Genomic DNA, 19582 nt, shown 5'->3' with positions numbered 1-19582 from the left:
TGCACCAAACTTGATACTGCTTAAAGGGGAGTAGATTTCCTAATTTAAATTGCATTCTCCTGTAAGAGTAATAGAACACAACCTCCATCTGTCTATCTGCTCTCATGGATAGCTGTGAAATACTAGCAGCATTTCCATTAAATTTGAAAAAGACAAGAATGCTAATCATTGCACTCTGACATGGTTGTGAATTCTATGAGCGAGTGACAACAGGTAGGGGAACATATTATCACTTTATGCATGATGTGAGTGTATACCTTAATGTCCATAGGAAACACTGAAATTTGATGGGAAGCATAAGTGAATTTATCAAAGTTTCCAATTGCATCATCCTTAATTTATAGAAATCAATTGATGTTTATACATAAACTAGATAATACAGTAAAACAAAGTAAAATTCAGTTTGGCATGAAATAACACACAATTGAGAAATTATTTTTAAGAAGATATAAAAAGATATGTATGAGAATCCAATAAAATACATAACATTCTTCTAGGTAAAGATACCATTTCTCTAAAACAACGTATAAGTAGAATCCTAACTGAATATTTTTGTTGCTGTTTTTAACTGTACCGTTTAGCTCATGTGGAAGAACAAACATATTAATGTTATGTATAATATATTACAAATAATAAAATACAAAATATATAATGTCTTATTTTATATATTATAATTTTAACATTTAATATTACACATATACACATATATATAGTGGAGACTTTTTCATATAATAAAAGGTGTTACAAAACTGTGGTTATTAAAAGACAGTGCAGTAGACCTACTACCGGATGTGTAAATGAAACTGAAGAGACATGGAAGAATAAAAGGAAAGCTGGCATTTGATAAGCATACATTTTAAATCAGTGGGTGGGGAAGAAAAAATAACATTTAATTGAATGTGCTTGGACAAGCAGGAATTTGTTTGGGAAACCTAATAATAAAACTGGAACTTTTCCTCACTGTTAATAGACAAATGTAGTCTAGATGGCTTACTAGTTTAAATCTAAACATATGCAGCCTAAAAAGGAAAAAAGAAAGCCTGAATAGATATTTGTGCACATTGCATGTGGGAAAAGCATTTCTAAGCATAATACAAAAACCTAGACCCATTTAGGGACATGATTTTTATTAACATTTGCATCCCCCAAAAAAGATACAAACTGAGGACATTGTTAATAGAAAAAAATATGTAATTTCGCTAATATACCTAGAAATCTTATTAATGACCTTCAAAATCAATGACCTAGTTAAGGATAAAAAGAGTAACTCAAAGCAAAAGAAATGCAAATAATAAGCAGAGTGAATACTGTTAGCCACACTAATTATCCAAAACATATATAAAGTAAGACATCAATTTTTGCATTAATTTTACAAATTTTGAAAGTCTGATAACTTTACGTGTTGTTGAAAATGCAATGAGGAAAATATAATTTCACAGACTTTTAGTGGAAATGTGAATTGGTGAAACTGTTTTAGGGTTAAAGCTGTTCAAATTTACAAATGTTCATTTACTTAGCTGGAATTTATCCAGCAAAACATGCTCCCAAGTGTACAAATAAAAATCTCTGTCAAAGATGTTTAAAGTAGGATTGTTTACAATGTAGAAAACATGGATACAACTCTGTAGCCATTGATCGGGAATTGGTTACATAATGTATGGTATATTCAAAGGTGGAGTAATATACAGTTTAAAACATTGTAGCTCTAAATGTTCTAATTTGGAATTATGTCCAAAACATAAGTTAAAGTTAAAACACAAAATGAAACAACAAGTTGAAACACTGTGTGTTTGTGTGTGTGTGTCTGTGTGTGTGTGTAGTGTGGTAATTATATTTTTGTAAATAATTTGGAATATAGGCTGAATTATATTATGAGTAGTGATGTTGTATTACACATTTCTATAACGTATGCGTGTGTATAAGGAAAAATTGATAGTGATTAGTAATCTATACAGAATATTGCCTTCTTGAATGTATTAGCTGTGATTTACTACAGAAGAAATATATTTCACAAAACCTTTCATATTTTCTCATTTTTTGTCTTTTATAAGTGTCCTCTTTCAGCTGCTTCCTTTAAAATCCCCTTCCTTAATATTGATGTTTATGATGTTTATTGCAAGCACAGCAGTGAAGAATTTTGCCTGAGGGATTTCACAACCAGTTAACTTTCATAAACAAAAAATACAGGAATGTTCATACTCATGTTCACCAGCATTGTATTAAAATTCATTTTTATAGTACTCATTATTCAGGATGAAAGAGATAGATATGCTAGTCCTTAAAAAGAAAAACATCTAAAGTTGGACTGCAACAAAAATTGTTTTTAATTGCATGCTAAGGCTGGGTGGCAGTGGCTCATGCCCGTCATCACAGTACTTTGAAAGGCAGGGGTGGGCAGATTGTTTTAGCCCAGGAGTTTGAGAGCAGCCTGGGAAACATGGCGAAACCCCACCTCTAAAAAAATTTAAAAATTAGCCAGACATGGTGGCACCCACCTGTAGTGCCAGCTGCTCAGGAGGCCGAGGCAGGACGATTGATTGAGCCTGGGAGGTCAAGGCTGCAGTGAGCCATTATCATGCCACTGCACTCCGGCATGGGCAACAGAAACAGACCCTGCCTCAAAAATAAAATTGCATGACAAAAATGCAGTGAAGACAAACGATAAGTTTTGAAAAGGTAATTTTAATATAAAATTTTAATACCTTTCATATAAAGAGGACAAATGAAAAGCTAACAGAAATGAGCAAATGACAAACAGGCAGTTCACAGAAACAGAGTTGCAAATTGCTTTCAAACAAATAATAAAAGTGGCTCAGCCTCCTCATTATAAGATATATGGAAAATAAAACCAATTTTTTTTTTTTTACATATCAGATTGACAACTACAAAAATGTTGATAAAATACTGTATTAGGAATGTAACTTTTTGTCTGGGGTCTAAATTGATTCAAATTCTTTAGAGTGCAGTTTGATAGTATCTTTAAAAATGTACAAAACTTTGATCCATCAGTTCTGCTTCCAATAATTTAATGCACAGATCCACAGGAAGAAAATATTTTTTTCAGCATTTTTGGTAGTAGCCTAAATTTGGAAACGATTTAACTTGTTGTCATTAAGCAGCCAGTTAAATACATTATGTTGCAGCCATTAAAAAGAATGAGGTTATATGGACTGAAATGTAATTAACATCAAGACATTTTAATAAATGAAAAGAAAAAGACACAGAAAAGTATATAGATAATTGCCATTTGTATAAAAACTGTGTATATTAGTTTATATATGCTTCCAAGAAAATCTCTTGGAAGAAAAAAAATCTAATGTCTGTGGTTGCCTTTTGAAATGGGAAATGGGAATTGGAGTAGGTGGGGTTTTTTTGTATAAATGTATTGTGTACATGTATGCACTGCTGACTCCTTGAATTATATTTGTGTTTGTTTGCACATAACATCTATTTTTTAAGTCTGTTTTCATAAATGTAAAGTTTCTTATCGAAGTGACTTAACTATGCAACATGACATCTTGTTTTACTACAATTTTAAATACTAAAAGACTAGCTGTAAAATGACACAATGAGGCGTTCTTGGTAATCATATTTGGCATGGTGATGTTTCCTTAATGTCTTACATAAACATCATGAGAATATTGTTCTGATATTTTTGTACTCTAAATAACAAAAGCATTTCCCTCTTGAAAGCTAAACAGGAGATACCTGATATTCTCTTTAAACAATTTGAACTAAATTAATATGTTTAATAAAGGTTATGTATGAACTGTGGCTATCAGTTTGCTTTCATTTAATCTCATCTTTTATTTTATATTAAAGTCAAATAGCTAACCTCCAAGATCCTTCACACTTGCTAAAAAGAATGAAATATTCTACCGTACACTTCTTCTTTTGAAGGAGTCATGATGTTAATCAAATAATAAATATATTGATATAGGTTATAAAAACAACACTATAAAAATCTTAGGTTTTGCCCTTTTAATTTGTTGAACATTAATCACTCCCTAAGTTTCTTCTAGAATTGATTTTATGCAAAGATACAATTAAATACATATATGTTAACATGTAATTATAATGAAGATACTGTGTATCTATGGGACATTCCTGCTGCAGCATATTTTATCAACGTGGACCTAGGTTTATCTTTTGTGCAAGCCTGGAACTAACTCGTTTCTCTAATTTCAGCCCATGTGACAGAAACTTATTAAGTTTACAAGATGTCTACAGAAATGACTGAATCCTTCAGTCACTGGACTTTAATCCACTCGTATTGAGCCCACTGAACTATCCAGTTCCCCATAGCCAGGAAACCCATTAAAGTAATCAACACAGTCCACCACAGGAGCCAAGAAATTTGGCTTAAGGTCTATAAAGAGGATCGTAGTTGGAAAGGTGTGCATAATATTTCATCTTTGATGAACATGCAGGTCTTTTTGGTTACAGATTCACTACAAGAGAGTACATTGTCAGGTTTTAAAAATTATTTTAAAAACTCAGTTTATATAATCTATTATACATTTATTGTAGAAAATTTAAAGAGGAAATGTTTATATCTTAGCATATTTCCTCCAGTTTCCATATTTTTTAAAAACATTGCTATCATTATAATTATCCAGATTGTATGTTTAACATTTGAATGTAAACATTTAATGATTTTTACAAAACTATTTGTTACTATATTTTTAAAGGAAAATTATTTTATCATAATGTTTCACTATAATGTGTTTACTTAACAACCCTGTGCTTGAATTTATGTAGTTTACAATCACTACTATTTTCGTTTTGCATTCCTTCTGTGAAAATGAGAATGTATCACTTAAAAATATTATGTGGCATATTTTGGATTTATTTTGAATTTGGTATAGAGGAAATTTACTTGGGTTTACAAATGAGATTTGAGAAAAAATAGATATGTCTTATATTGGTAAACATTTGATTGAATGTATTATGATTCCTACAGCAGATAGGTTTTTATCTGCATGGGGTAAAATTTCATAGATCTGTAACTGAGGGGGTGTGTGTTGGGGCCAGGAGGGAATATATTAAAATCATCTGGGAAATGGCTTCCGTTTTCTTTCCTTATCCATAGAAGCAATGATCTTTTTAAGCTTTATCATGAGACTGCAACAATTCGGTAACATCTTCATGCTTCACTTCTAACTCTTAGTTCTCTTGCTATTCTCTCACATCTGCAGGTACTTCATCCAGTGAGTCTTGAACCACGCAAAATCATCCAGGAGGGTTAGAATCAACTTCTTCCAAGCTCCTGTTAATATTTATGTTTTGACTTCCTCCCATGAATAACAAAAGTTCTTAATGGTATCTAAAATGGTGAATCCTTTTTAGAAAGTTTTCAATTTACATTGCCTAGATTCATCAGAGGAATCTAGGCCTAGCTTTTGGCCTGTCTTTGCTTTCAGCATGCCTTTCTCATTAAGCTTAATCTTTTCCAGCTTTTTGACTTAAAGTGTGAGATGCACGAACCTTCTTTTCACTTGAATATTTAGAGGCATTTGTAGGCTTATTAATTGGCCTAATTTCAATATTGTTGTGTCTCAGGGAATAGGGAGGTCCTAGCATAAGGAGGGAGATGGGAGAATAGTTGCTCTGTGGAGCAGTCACAACAACATTTATTAAGCTCACCATCTTATATAGGCATGGTTCATGGGGTCCCAAAACAATTATAATAGTAACATCAAAGATCACTGATCATAGATCACCATAACAGATTAATTGTTATGAAAAAGTCTGAAATATTGTGAGAATTACCAAAATGTGACAAAGAGACAAACTGAGAACTTGCTGTTCTACAAAATGGCACTGATAGACTCCTCGATACAAGGATGCCACAAACCCTCAGTTTGTTTAAAAAGCTGGAATATCTGTGAATCACAATATAGCAAAGCACAATAAAACAAGGCATGCATGTACATAATGAGGTATCTTGAGAATGGGACCCAAGTAAACATGAAATTCATGTTCCATTATGTTTTAAACACAGCCTGAAGATACTTTTATACAATATTTTTGATAATGTTGTGTATGAAACGTTTACGTACATTGAACCATCAGAAAGCAAAGGTATCAGTATCTCAATCACCCATGTGGACAATCTGTGGTTATTTGATGTCACCATCATTCCTGACTCTAAATTCATTATGCCACTGATAAGTAATCATTTTCTTATATTACTCACAAATAAGTGCTTAACAGTAAAAAATAGGATGTATCATTAATACAGTCAAAAGAGAATGTGTTCAGGGTAACTAAGCAGCACAGTAGTATCTCCAGAATGCCTGTGTCAGAAAGCCACCAATAAGCAATGGCAGGCTTTCATTCTTTACCTACAATGCTGTATTTTGATTACAAGGTTATTGTTCACTGAATTTTATCATTTTAAGTGAGAAGAAATATCAGAAGTAGCCAAGTGACCAGCAGGTGTTTTCTTTACAAATGAGGAAGCATTCTGATGGATGACTTTTCAAAATGTTTCCTCTGGAGTCATCTGTCTCATTAACAATGGTTTTTGTCTTAGAAGTCTCTGTTGATTTTACAAACTGACACAATTTCTTATTCTGTGATGAATGAATGCTCTTCTAGTCCTTCAGTAAACCCATCACATATTTTCACCATGTCATCTATAGGCACTTTGCAGTTTTAACAGTGTCCTCGTTATCTTTCACTTGTGATATCATGTTTGTGCTGAAAGTTTTGGATTTTTGAGCATTTCAGATTTTGGACTTTTGGATTAGGGATGCTTAGTCTGTACAGCATTTTATGTGCCCGAACTCTGCATGAATATTATAATCTTGTCTTAAAGCTAGAGATTGGCTCATCCTTTTTGTTCATTTCTTTGTTTTCAAGAATAAATGACAAAACAGTTTTTGTTTTGCTTTCTATTTTTTTTGTTTTTCAAGAGTTTTGGAGCATAGTCAGGATCATGATGATAAGAAAGAGATGTGTATATGTAACAAACCTGCATGTTGTGCACATGTACCCTAAAACTTAAAGTATAATAAAAAAAAAAGAGATGTATACAGTTGGCAGAGCATATAGTTAGCAGGAGTTTGAGAAGAGGGGTTTCAGTCAATTGAGAGATTCCCATGGAAGAAGCAGGATGAAATACAGATAACAGAACTTGTTCTTAGAAATTTTTTTTCCGCAAATGGTCCAAGTGTCAATTAGGAGCTTTTCAGGTTTGATTTGAAACCCCCACCACAGAATTTGTTTTTCCTCCCTGAGAGATTGATGGGTTATTGTTTTGGAATTAAAGCCTTTGGGAGCTTCCTCTAGTGGAGAAACAGTTCAGACAAAAGGTAGTGGATCCATTAGATGGCTAGTATAAAAGTGGACAATGTATTTTCCAGTTGCATGAGTGTTTACCATAAAGGCAGACATCTTGGGGCATAGGGTTCTTTATTTTGGGATCCTCTTGGGCCCTGTAGCCTTTACAACTGTAAAGTCTGTTTGCCTTTTGTAAGGAATTTTCCCACTGTAGCCATTCTAAGTTACTTTTGGTAAGGTTCTCCCATTCGTCTCGAAAAGCACAGGTTCTGGGTCTCTAGTTTTTATACGTGAAGTTGGCTAGAATTCCAGATGGCAAAGTTCTAGCAACCTTTGACCAGATAAACCCATGATTCCATGTCTTTTATTAACCTTTCCCACCTACTAACTGAGTTGAGTTTATGTCTGACCCAGTCAAATACCTGAGGCCTCCCTACTGGGTTCAGTCCTGTTTCTGTCATGACTTTGAAACCCAGTGTAGATAAAAAATGTTCAAACTCAGCTCAAATCAGAAGTTCATGAAGCTTAGATTCAAAAAATCTCACTCATGACCCCAGTTGCTGCAAAAGAGCAGTGAGTACATTGGGCATGCTGGCTACCTTAACTTGGTCACTCAGTGCTCCTGGCATCACTGGAAGTTTGCTTCAAGATCTGACTTCTCATGTGAAATTCTTAAAAGAAAAACTTTACACAAATTCAGCAGAGTTTATCTCAGCAAAAAACAATTCATGAATCAGGCAGCACTCAGAGCCAGAAGAGTTTCAGAGAGCTCCACGCAGCAACATGGGCAGGCAGTATTCATAAACAGACGAAAGAAGTGACATACATAAATCAGTTGATTGGATCCAGCCTAGTATTTGCTTTATTTGGTCATGGTGTGATGAGGCATTTGCCTTCAGCGGATATGGTCTGATCAGTTGACAGCCTGTGATTGGCTGAAGCTCCGCTACCGTCATTGGCTGAGACTCAGCTACTTGTTACAAGAATACACCCTCAAATCAGGTAGCAGTCTGCTACTTACAGAGGCAGCTTTAGGCCCAATTTGATTTATCAGGTTATGATTTAGATTACGTAGAAATGTGTTGTTTTATTTTTATGTGGTTAGAGAATTTCCTGTTATCTTGCGGTTAGTAATTCCTAGCTCATTACATTATGGTCAGAGAACAAGCTGTATGATTTTAATTTTTTTGTAATATTTTAAGATTTGTTTTATGAGCCAGAATGTGGTCTGTCTGGGTGAATATTCTGTATGTTGAAAATAATGGTTATTCTAATGCTGTTGGATAGGTGTCCTACAAATGTCAGTGTTGGTTGATGATGCTGTCTAGTTGTGCCAGTATCATTGCTGATTTTTCCTCTGCTTGTTCTTATAGATTACTAAGAATGGAGTGTAAAAGTCCTCAACTATAACTGTGGATTTCTCTTTATTTTTTTCAATTTTGCCAGTTTTTGCTTCATGTATTTTGAAGCTCCATTGTTAGGATCAGTCACACTTAGGATTGATGTATCTTGTTAAGAAATTGTCTCTTACTTTTAAGTGATAGCCCTTCTTATCTCCGGTAATTTTCTTTGCTCTGAAATCTACTTGTGAGATATTAATATAACCACTCCAGCTTTCTTTTTCTCTGTAATGACTTTGTTGAGATATAATTCACATACCATAAAATTCACCCATTCAAAGTGTACAGTTGATTGATTTTTAGTATATTCAGAGTTGTGAAGCTATCTAATGTTAGAATAATTTCATAATTACATAACCACAATCTAATGTTAGAATAATTTCATAATTCCAAAAAGAAACCCATGCCCAATAACAGTCATTTCCCATCTTCTTGAAACCACAGATCTACTTTATACCTTTATAAACTTGCCTATTCTGGATAGTTCACATTAGTAGAATCATGTACTGTATGGTTTTTTTGGTGACTGACTTCTTTCTAGTAGTGTAATGTCTTCAAGGTTTGTCCAGGATGTAGCATGTATAGCCATACAAAATTACTTTGTATGGCTGAGTCATATTTCATTGTAGGGGTGTTTAAAAATTGATCAGTTTACCAATTGATGGATATTTGAGTTGTTTCTATTTGTTGGCTATTATGTGTAACGCTATTATGAACATGTTTTTGCGAAGGCATTTATTTTCATTTCTCTTAGGTATATACCTAGAAATGAAATTACTAGAGGATATGGTTAACTGTATTAACCATAATGAAACTCTATGTTTAACCTTTTGAGGAACTGCCAGACTGATTTTCAAAGCAGCTTTAACATTTTACATTCCTCAGCAACATATGAAGGTTTTGATATCTACATATCTTTCCTAAAACTTGTTGTTATATTTTTTATTATAGTCATCCTACTAGGTGTGAAGAGTATCTAATTGTAGTTTTGTTGTTATTTTTTAAGAGACAGGATCTTGCTCTGTCGCCCAGGCCAGTGTGCAGACACAGTCATAGCTCAGTGCAGCCTCGAACTCCTGGTCTCAAGAAATCCTCCCACCTCAGCCTCTCCTGTAGCTGGGACTACGGGTACATGCCATCTTGCTCAGCTAATGTTTATTTTTTTGTAGAGACATAGTCTCATGATGTTACCCAGGGTTTCTAACTCCTAACCTTGAGGAATCCTCCTACCTTGGCCTCCCAAAGTGTTGAGATTACTGGCATGAGCCACTATGCCTGGCCTTAATGCCTTAATTAGTTTTGATCCGCATTTTTTTTAATGACCAGTGATATTGAGAATATTTTTATGTGCTTATTGGCTATTCATATATCTTCTTTGGAGAAATGTGCAAATTCTTTGGCCATTTTTCAATTGAGATGTCGTTATTTTTGTGTTGGAGTATTCTTTATCCTGGACAAAAGTCTCTCAGATAAATGGTTTGAAAATATTTTATCTCATTCTGTGGGTTCCGTTTTCATTTTCTTGATGATGTCCTTTGAACTACAAACCTTTTACATTTTTATGAGTCCAATTTATTTATTTATTTATTTTTGTTGCTTTTAGTATTGGTGTCATATCAGTGAAACCATTGACTAACCCAATGTCATTAAAATTTACTCCTGTGTTTTCTTCTAACATTTATTAGCTTTATGTTTTGCATTTAAGTTTTTTTTTTTTTTTCTTTTTTTGAGATGGAGTTTCGCTCTTGTTGCCCAGGCTGGAGTGCAATGGTGCAATCTCAGCTTGGAGCAACCCCCACCTCCCGGGTTTAAGTGATTCTCCTGCCTCAGCCTCCCAAGTAGCTGGGATTACAGGTATGTGCCACCATGCTCAGCTGTTTTTGTATTTTTAGTAGAAGTGGAGTTTCTCCATGTTGGTCAGGCTGGTCTCGAACTCCCAACCTCAGGTGATCCACCCCCCCCCTTGGCCTCCCAAAGTGCTGGGATTACAGGCATTAGCCACCGCATCTGGCCTGCATTTAAATTTATAATATACTTTGATTAATTATTTGTATTGGATATTGTAGGGGTCCAAGTTTTTTTTGTTTTTTTTTTTTGTATGTGGATATACAGTTGTCTCAGCACTATTTGTTGAAAAGACTGTTCCTTCGCCTGTTGGTATCCTTGTCAAAAATCAATTACTCATAAATGCGAAGATTTGTTTCTGGATTCTCATTTCTGTTCCTTTGGTCTATATGTCTATTCTTTGGACCAATACCATACTGTTTTGATTGCTGTAGATTTGTAGTAAGTTTTCAAATCAGGAAGTCTGAGTTTTCCATTTTTCATTGCTTCCAAGATTGTTTTGGCCTTTATGGGACCCTTTTATTTCTATAAGAACTTTGTATTCAGCTTGTTAGTTTCTGGAAAAAGGCAACTTGTATTTTGATAGTGATTTTGTTTCATCTGTAGATAAATTTGGGGAGTATTGCTATCTTAATATTAAGATGAACTTGGGATATCTTTTATTTAGATCTTCTTTAATTCTTTCAACATTTCATGGTTTTCAGTGTACAAGTCTTGCACTTTTTAATTAAATTTATTTCTAGGTGTTTTATTATTTTTGATACTATTATAAATGTAATTGATTTCCTGCATTGTTCATTGCCAGGGTATAGAAATACAACTGATCTTTGTATAATGGTCTTGTATCCTGCTGCATTGATGAACTTGTTTATGCTTGCTTTTTAATGAATTCCTTAGAAACTTTGATATGACTTTAAAAATGTCACATTTCTTTATTTCTATTTCAGATGGCTTTATTTCTTTTTTCTAACCTAATCACCCTGGCTAGAACATCCAGTACAATGTTGAAAAGAAATAGTAACAGTACATACTCTTGTCTTGTTTTGGTCTTAAGGGAAAGCATTTAGTCTTTCTCTGTTGAGTACGACATTAGCTGTGGAGTGCTTCACAAGTTTCTTACCAGATTAAGAAAGTTCTATATTTCTAGATTGTTGAGTGTTTATTGTTTTTATCAATAAAGAGTACTGGATTCTTTTGAATATTTTTTCTGTCATCTATTGAGATTACGTGGTTTTTGTCCCTTATTTTATTACCATGATATATTCATTGATTAAGTTTTTTTTTTGTTTGATAAACCGTTTTATTGCTACAATAAATCCCACTTGGTCATGGTGTATTGTGGTGTATTGTGGATTCAGTTTTCAAGTATTTTGTTGAGAATTTTTGTGTCAGTATTCTTCATGGTTATTAGTGTAGTTTTGTTGTGTTGTCTTTACCTGATTTTGATATAAGGGTCATACTGAAATAAAGTAAGTTTTAGAAGAGTTTGCGAAGGGTTGATATACATTCCTTATTAAGTATTTGGTAGAATGCCCAAGTAAATCATCTGTACCTGGGTTTTTTTTTTTTTGTGGGAAGTTTTTTTGGTTACTAATTTAGCCTCTTATTACAGTTCTATTCAGGTTTCCTGTTTCTTCTTGAGTCAGTTTTGGTAGTGTCTGTCTTCTAGGAATTTGTGCATTTCACCTACTGTATCTAATTGGCATATGGTAGTTTGTAGTATTCCCCTATAATCCTTTTTTCTTTTCAATGTAAGGTTAGTATTAATATGGCTCTTTTCATTCATTATTTTGGTAATTTGAATCTTTTCTCTTTCTTTTTCTTTATTAGTGTATCCAAAAGTTTGTCAGTTTTGATCTTTTCAAAGCAACAATTTTTAGCTTTTTTGATTTTCTTTTTTATTCTCTATTTTATTTATTCCTACTCTAATTTTTATTTCTTTCCTTTTTCTTGCTTTGGTTTTAATTTGCTCTTTAAGACATATTTTACAGAGGAAGATTACATTATTTATTTAAGAGCTTTGTTCTTTAAAATTATTTTTATTTACAACTATAAATTTGCCTCAAAACATTGCTTTGGCTGTACTCCATAAGTTTGTGGCCTTTTGTCTTTTCATTGTGAATTTTCATTGTGATTTTTTGCCAACCCATTGCTTATTAAAGAGACTGTTGTTTAATATCCACATATTTTGAATTTCCTCAACTTTTTTCTATTGTTGATTTATAATTTAGTTTTCCATTGTGTTCAGATAATATTTTATATGATTTCAGTTTTTAAAAATTTATTGAGGCTCATGTTATGGCCTAATGAATGTTATATCTTGGAGAATGTTTCATATGCACTTGAAAATAAGTTATTCTGCTATTGTCAGTTAGTGTTACATAGATAATTATAGATCTAATTGGTTCATAATGTATGTGTATTTCTCATCAATTTCATCAGTTTTTGATTGTGTATTTTCGGGCTATATTGTGATGTGCACATAAATGTATAATTCTTATATCTTACTGATAGATTAATTTTTTTCTTCTCTTTATGAAATATTCTTCTTAGTCTTCAGTAATAGTTTTTGTCTTAAAGTTTTATTTGTATAAGATTAGTATAGCCACTGCAGCTCTTCTTTGGTTAACACAAAGTACACCTCTTTCCTTTTTCGACCTGTTTGTCTTTATAAATTGTGTCTCTTGTATATGACATATAGTTGGATCATGTTTTCTCTTCCTTTTTTTTTTCTTTTTTTAATCCATTCTGCCAGTCTCTACCTTTTGATTGGATTGTTTAATCCATTTACATTTAAGGTAATTACTGGTAAGGTAGGAACTATATCAGATGTTTTGCTGCTTGTTTTCTATATGTCTTACATTCTAACTTTATTCTTATTAGTGTATACATGGTATATCTTTCTTATCCTTTCTTCTTTAACCCTTTTCTCTTTCATCTTTTTCTACCTTATCATTTCATTTGAAGTTAGTTTCTTTTAGAGAGCATGTAATTGAGTCTGTATTAGTCCATTTTCACGCTGTTGATAAGGACATACCTGAGATGGGGCAATTTACAAAAGAAAGCGGTTTAACGACTTACTTCCACATGACTGGGGAGACCTCACAGTCATGGTGAAGGCAAGGAGGAGCAAGTCACATCTTATGTGGATGGTGGCAGGCCAAGAGAAGAGCTTGTGTAGGGAAACTTCCCCTTATGAAACCATCAAATCTCATAAGACTTACTCACTATCAGAAAAGCAGCACAGAAAAGACCTGCCCCCACGATTCAGTTACTTCCCACTGGGTCCCTCCCACAACACCTGGGAATTCAAGATGAGATTTGGGTGGGGACACAGCCAAACAATATCAGGGTCATTTAAAAAAAAAATGCATTTAACTATTCTGTTGACCTCAGTCTCTTTGTTTATATGCTTAGTACATGAATTTTTGCATGCTTGCTCTCCTTTCTGTTCTTCTTTATCTCATTTTGATTTTATTGATGACTCTGGGGACCTCCTAAGCCTCCAGTCCTATGATGGAAGGGGCTGCCTCCAAGGTCTCTGAGATGCCTTCAAGGCATTTTTTCCCATTGTCTTGGCTAGTAGTAATTTCCTTCCTTCTAGTTATGCAAATTTCTCAATATTGCTTGAATTCCTCCCCTGAAAATGGGTTTTTCTTTTCTACTACATGGCTAGGCTGCAAATTTTCCAAACTTTCATGCTCTGCTTCCCTTTTAAATATAAGTTCCAGTTTTAGGTCATTTCTTTGCTCACACATATGAGCACAGGTTATTAGAAGCAGCCAGGCCACCTCTTGATGTTTTGCTGCCTAGAAATTTCTTCTGCCAGTTACTCAAAATCATCATTCCCAAGTTCAAAGTCTCACAGATCTCTAGGGCAGGGGCACAGTGCAGCCAATTGCTTTGTTAAGGAACAGAAGTACCTTTGCTCTAGTTCCCAATAAGAAGTCTGTCATTTAAATCCCTCTGAGACTGCGTTATCCTGGACTTCATTGTCCATATCACTATCAACAATTTGGTCACAACAATTTAACAAGTCTCTAGGAAGTTTCAATATTTCCCTCATCTTCCTGTTTTCTTCTGAGCCCTCCAAGCTGTTTCAACCTCTGCCTGTTACCCAGTTCCAAAGCTGCTTACACATTTTCAGGTATCTTTATAGCAATGCCCCACTCCTCGGTACCAGTTTTCTGTATCAGTCCATTCTTGCACTGCTGTAAAAAAATACCTGAGATTGAGTAATTTACAAAGAAAAAGAGTTTAATTGGTTCACAGTTCCACAAGCTGTACAGGAAACATGATGCTGGCAATCTGCTTGTCTTCTGGGGAGGCCTCAGGAAACTTACAATCATGGCAGAAGGCAAATGGGGAGCCAGAACTTCACATGGCTGGAGCAGGTGGAAAAGAGAGATGGGAAAGGTGCCATACACTTTTAAACAACTAGATGTCACGAGAACTCATCACAAGCACAGCACTAGGGAGATGGTGCTAAACCATTAGAAACCACCCCCATCACCCAATCACCTCCCACCAGGCCCAACCTCCAGCATTGAGGATGACATTTCAACATGAGATTTGGGTGGGGACACAGAGCTGAACCATATCATCATCTTTGGGTTTTCTTTTTCCACATCAGTGGAGGTTTTTCTGGTTCTTTTTGAACTATAATTTTATATTGTGTTGTAGTCATTTTGCATATTATTTTATGAGATTCTGAGTCTTACCGAAATGCCATGGAGCTAATTGATTTTCTTATTGTTTTGGCAGGCAGTTGATCCACTTGGATTGAGACCAAAAGTTCTGGCCAGCCTTTTGTGAGTTATGATTTCAATGTCAGTTAGTTTAATATTCAAAGTCTTTGCCATGATATTTAGATCTCTTTAGTGTGTGCACAACCCTTGGCCAGTCTGAGACCTGAGCAGTCATCTCTTTTGCATCAGTTCTAAAGTCTTTGTTAGGATCAGATGCTTAGGATCAGATCCATGCATTCATTACTCCTGGATTATCTGAGGAGTTCATAAACAACTTTATAGGGACAATCCCAAGCTGCATCTTCTCCATGATCTCTTTGCTACTTACCCATTTTCTGGGTCTCTCCTATTTTGTTTTTCAGCCAGAAAAAAAATGAGGTTTTATTTACCCTTTTCATCTCTGTGTGTCCCCCAAATTCATTTGCATTCAAGGCCAAGTCACAGGAAGGCAGAGAGAGAAAAAAGGTGACAGGGTGCACCCCATACTTTTGGAGCCACAGCTCCTTGTGTCAAGAGGAAGATTTCTTTCCTTTAGTGTTTTCCACACCTGTGGGCCTTCTCTGATAAAAGTATTGCTTTCTCCACAGTGAGACTTCCAGGATCTGGGACATGACAGAATGGAGAAAATAAAAAAAAAAAAAAAAAACTGAATTTTCCAACTGTTTTTGAGCTTTAGGGATGCTCATTCCCCTGCTCAAGCCAGAAGTAGAGGGCTTCTCCTGGAGCTGTCTCTGCATCTAGTGTCTACTACTATGTTTCAGGATGCCTTGAACCAGTATTGGCCCAGGGATACCAGAGAAAAATGTGAAGCTTACTCTGGTTTGATTGTACTTTTTCTGGTCTTCTGTCTCATGTTCTTTCTACTTTTTAATTTCCAGGGTCTTCAAATAGCTGTTCATTCATTCTGTTTAGGTTAATTAATTGTATTTAGTGGGAGAGACAGGTTGGTATCAGTTTACTGCATGTTATCCATAACTGGAACATATGACCTATTATGTTTTTTGGGTTTTTTAGTTCATGGGTAATTTCTCTTCAAACTATAAATATATTTCAAAACCCTTACCGAGTGGAATTTGAAAAAGAACACAGCAGAATAGCCTACTTTCCCATTGTAGGGTATAGTAGTGAGGTGTGCTTGATAGTTTGAAAGCAACATGAGGGTGATGGGGTATGAAGGAGAAGGCAGCAAGTATATAGAAGGTAATTTTCAGTAGGGTTTGTTTTGTAGAATACTAAGTTGGCCTCTGATGCTGGTTTTTTGAACTGTACTTTCCAGGTTATAGAGCTATAACCTTGAACAGGTTGCTTAAACTCTGTGGGCTTCTGTTTCCTGGCCTGTATAATGAAACCATAATATTCACCTCTGTCAGCATATATGAAGTTCCTGACACATCAGAGATGTTTAGTAATTCATATATAAAACTTAAAGAAACTGAGAGTTTAAAATATAGCAGGTCATTTGGAGTCTTAATCAGTAGGTAATCCTTAACATCTTTATAGCCAGCTGCTCCTTTAAAAAATGCCTTAAAACTTCTCTAAAAAATATTAGAAATTTTCATTTATAAGAATCCCCATTTTCTGTTGGGCCTCATTCAAGTTAGCTTTAAATTGAAATATAACAACAGTTATCTGTTCAAAAATTTTGAAATATGACTGTTTTACCTACCTTTTCTAGTGTTGTGGTTTGGTGTTATAAATAATTTAACATATCCAGTTATTTCTACATAGCAGGGTTCCTAATACAGTATGTGGCCGAGAGAATTATATTTTGTAATCTATATTATTAGCAGAACAATGAAATAATATAGATAAATGCAAAAGTGACAAAATTTGTAAATTCAAAGGAACTGTCTCCCATGAAAATTAACAAATGATAAAAAAGCTTTTAAATAATTGAAACTTAAAAATATAAAGCGTTGTTTTTGTCAAATAAATTGATGTATGTAAACTTCATCAGTCTTGTGGTACATCATCATCCAGAATTCATAGGTAGTCAAAAACGGGGAAACAAAAGTATGGCCAGAGATGTGGAAGCATAATTCAAGCTTGTAATGTAGATTTTCTTAAAGGATGTAGCGTAAGTTTGCACACAGTAAAAAACCTCATTAGGCAATATTTATTGGGTACCTACCATATGCAGACCTGACTCTATGTACTCCAAACTGGAAGAGAGGAAGTCAAACTGTCTTCACAGATCATATGATTCTGTACCTAGAAACTGCCATAGTCTTTGCCCAAAGGCTTCTAGAACTGATAAACAACTTCAGTAAAGTTTCAGGATACAAAATCAGTGTAAAACAATCAGTAGCATTTCTATACATCAGTAATGGCCAAACCAGGAACCAAATCAGGAATTCAATACCATTCACAATAGCTACAAAAAGAACAAAATATCTAGGAATACAGCTAACTGCGGAGGTGAAAGATTTCTACAATGAGAATTACAAAACACTGCTGAAAGAAATCAGAGATAACATAAAAACATGGAGAAACATTCCATGCCCATGGATAGGAAGAAACAATACCATTAAAATGGCCCTACTGCCCAAAGCAATGTACAGATTCAATGATATTCCTATCAAACTACCAATGTCATTTTTCACAAAATTAGAAAGATATGATTCTGAAATTCATATGGAACAAAATGAGCGCAAATAGCCAAAGCGATCCTAAACAAAAAGAAGAAAGCCAGAGCCGTCACACTATCTGACTTCAAACTGTATTATGAAGCCACAGTAACTAAAACAACATGGTACTAGTACAAAAACAGACATATAGAACAATAGAACAGAAATAAAGCTGTACACTTGCAACCACCTGATTTTTAACAAAGTCAACAATACCAAGCAATGGGGAAAGACTTCCTGTTCAATAAAAGGTGCAGGGATAACTGGCTAGCCATATGCAGAAGACTGTAACTGGACACCTTCCTTTTATCATATACAAAAATCAACTCAAAATGGATTAAAGACTTAAATGTAAGACCTAAAACTATAAAATCCCTAGAAGAAAACCTAGGACATACCATTCTGGACGTAGGCCTTGGCAAATATTTTGTGATTAAGTCTCCAAAAGCAATTGCAACTAAAACAAAAATAGACAAGTGACACCTAATTAAACTAAAGAGCTTTTACAGAGTAAAAGAAACTATCAACAGAGTAAATAGACAACCTACAGAATAGGAGAAAATATTCACAAACTGCACATCTGACAAAGGGCAAATATTCAGAATCTGTAAGGAATTTAAACAAATCAACAAGTGAAAAACAACCCCATTAAAAAATGGGCAAAGGTCATGAATAGACATTTTTTAAAAGAAGACATAAACATGGTCAACAGGCATAAGAAAAGAGGGTCAACATCAGTAATCATCAGAGAAATGCAAATCAAAACCACAATGGTATATTATCTCATAGCAGTCAGAATGGCTATGATTAAAATGTCAGAAAATAAGAGATGTTGGTGAAGTTACAGAGAAAAAGGAATGCTTATATACTGCTGGTGGGAATGTCAATTAGTTCATCCACTATGGAAAGCAGTTTGGAGATTCTAATAGAACTGAAAACAGGACTAGCATTTGACCCAGCAGTCCCATTACTGGGTACATACCAAAAGGAATGTAAATTGTTCTACCAAAAAGATACATACACTTCTATATTCATTGCAGCACAATAGCAACAACATGAAATCAACCTAGTTGCCCATCAGTGATGTACTGGATAAAGAATATATGGTACATATACTCCATGGAATACTATGCAGCCTTAAAAAAGAAGGGAATCATGTCCTATGTAGCAACATGGATGCAGGAGGCCATCATCCTAAGGGAATTAACACAGGAACAGAAAACCAAATACTGTATCTTCTAACTTATAGTGGGAGCTAAACACTGAGTACACATGGATACAATGAGGAGAACAATAGACACCAATGCCTTCTTGAGGGCAGAAGGTGGGAGGAGGGTAAGGGTTAAAAAACTACCTGTCAGTTACTGTGCTCGTTACATGGATGATGAAGTCATTTGTACACCAAATTCATTGACACGTAATTTAGCCGTGTTACAAACCTGCACTTGTTCACCCCGAACCTAAAATAAAAGTTAAAAAAGGAAAATTAATAACAAAGGACTACACCATTAAAACATGTCTTAAATTTTTTCCTTTATGGAGCTTATCTTCTAGCTGACGCGTCCATCCAATGTAATTCTCTTTAAGGTTCTTACCTCTTTAAAACTGTTTACTCTTTTACTGCTGCGAATTTTCTTCCTCCTGTCCCTCTCCTTTCCCTCTCTCATTGTCCTTA

General features: G+C 34.5%; 1 protein-coding gene across 12 annotated transcripts in view; it reads left to right on the top strand.

Annotated features, from left to right (window-relative positions):
• PLSCR4 (phospholipid scramblase 4) overlaps positions 1–19582 on the top strand; it is a 56847-nt gene that overhangs the window by 861 nt on the left and 36404 nt on the right. Inside the window, exons 1-2 of one of the 12 annotated variants that reach the window (XM_063721665.1) lie at positions 9728–9815; positions 10419–10541. The gene's annotated coding sequence lies outside the window, so the exon portion shown is untranslated. 12 annotated transcript variants of the gene reach the window in all.

Source organism: Pongo abelii, chromosome 2, assembly GCF_028885655.2.
Source record: "Pongo abelii isolate AG06213 chromosome 2, NHGRI_mPonAbe1-v2.0_pri, whole genome shotgun sequence".
NCBI lineage: Eukaryota > Metazoa > Chordata > Mammalia > Primates > Hominidae > Pongo > Pongo abelii.
Note: the sequence above shows the minus strand (reverse complement) of the source record. Positions and strands in the feature narration are given on the sequence as shown.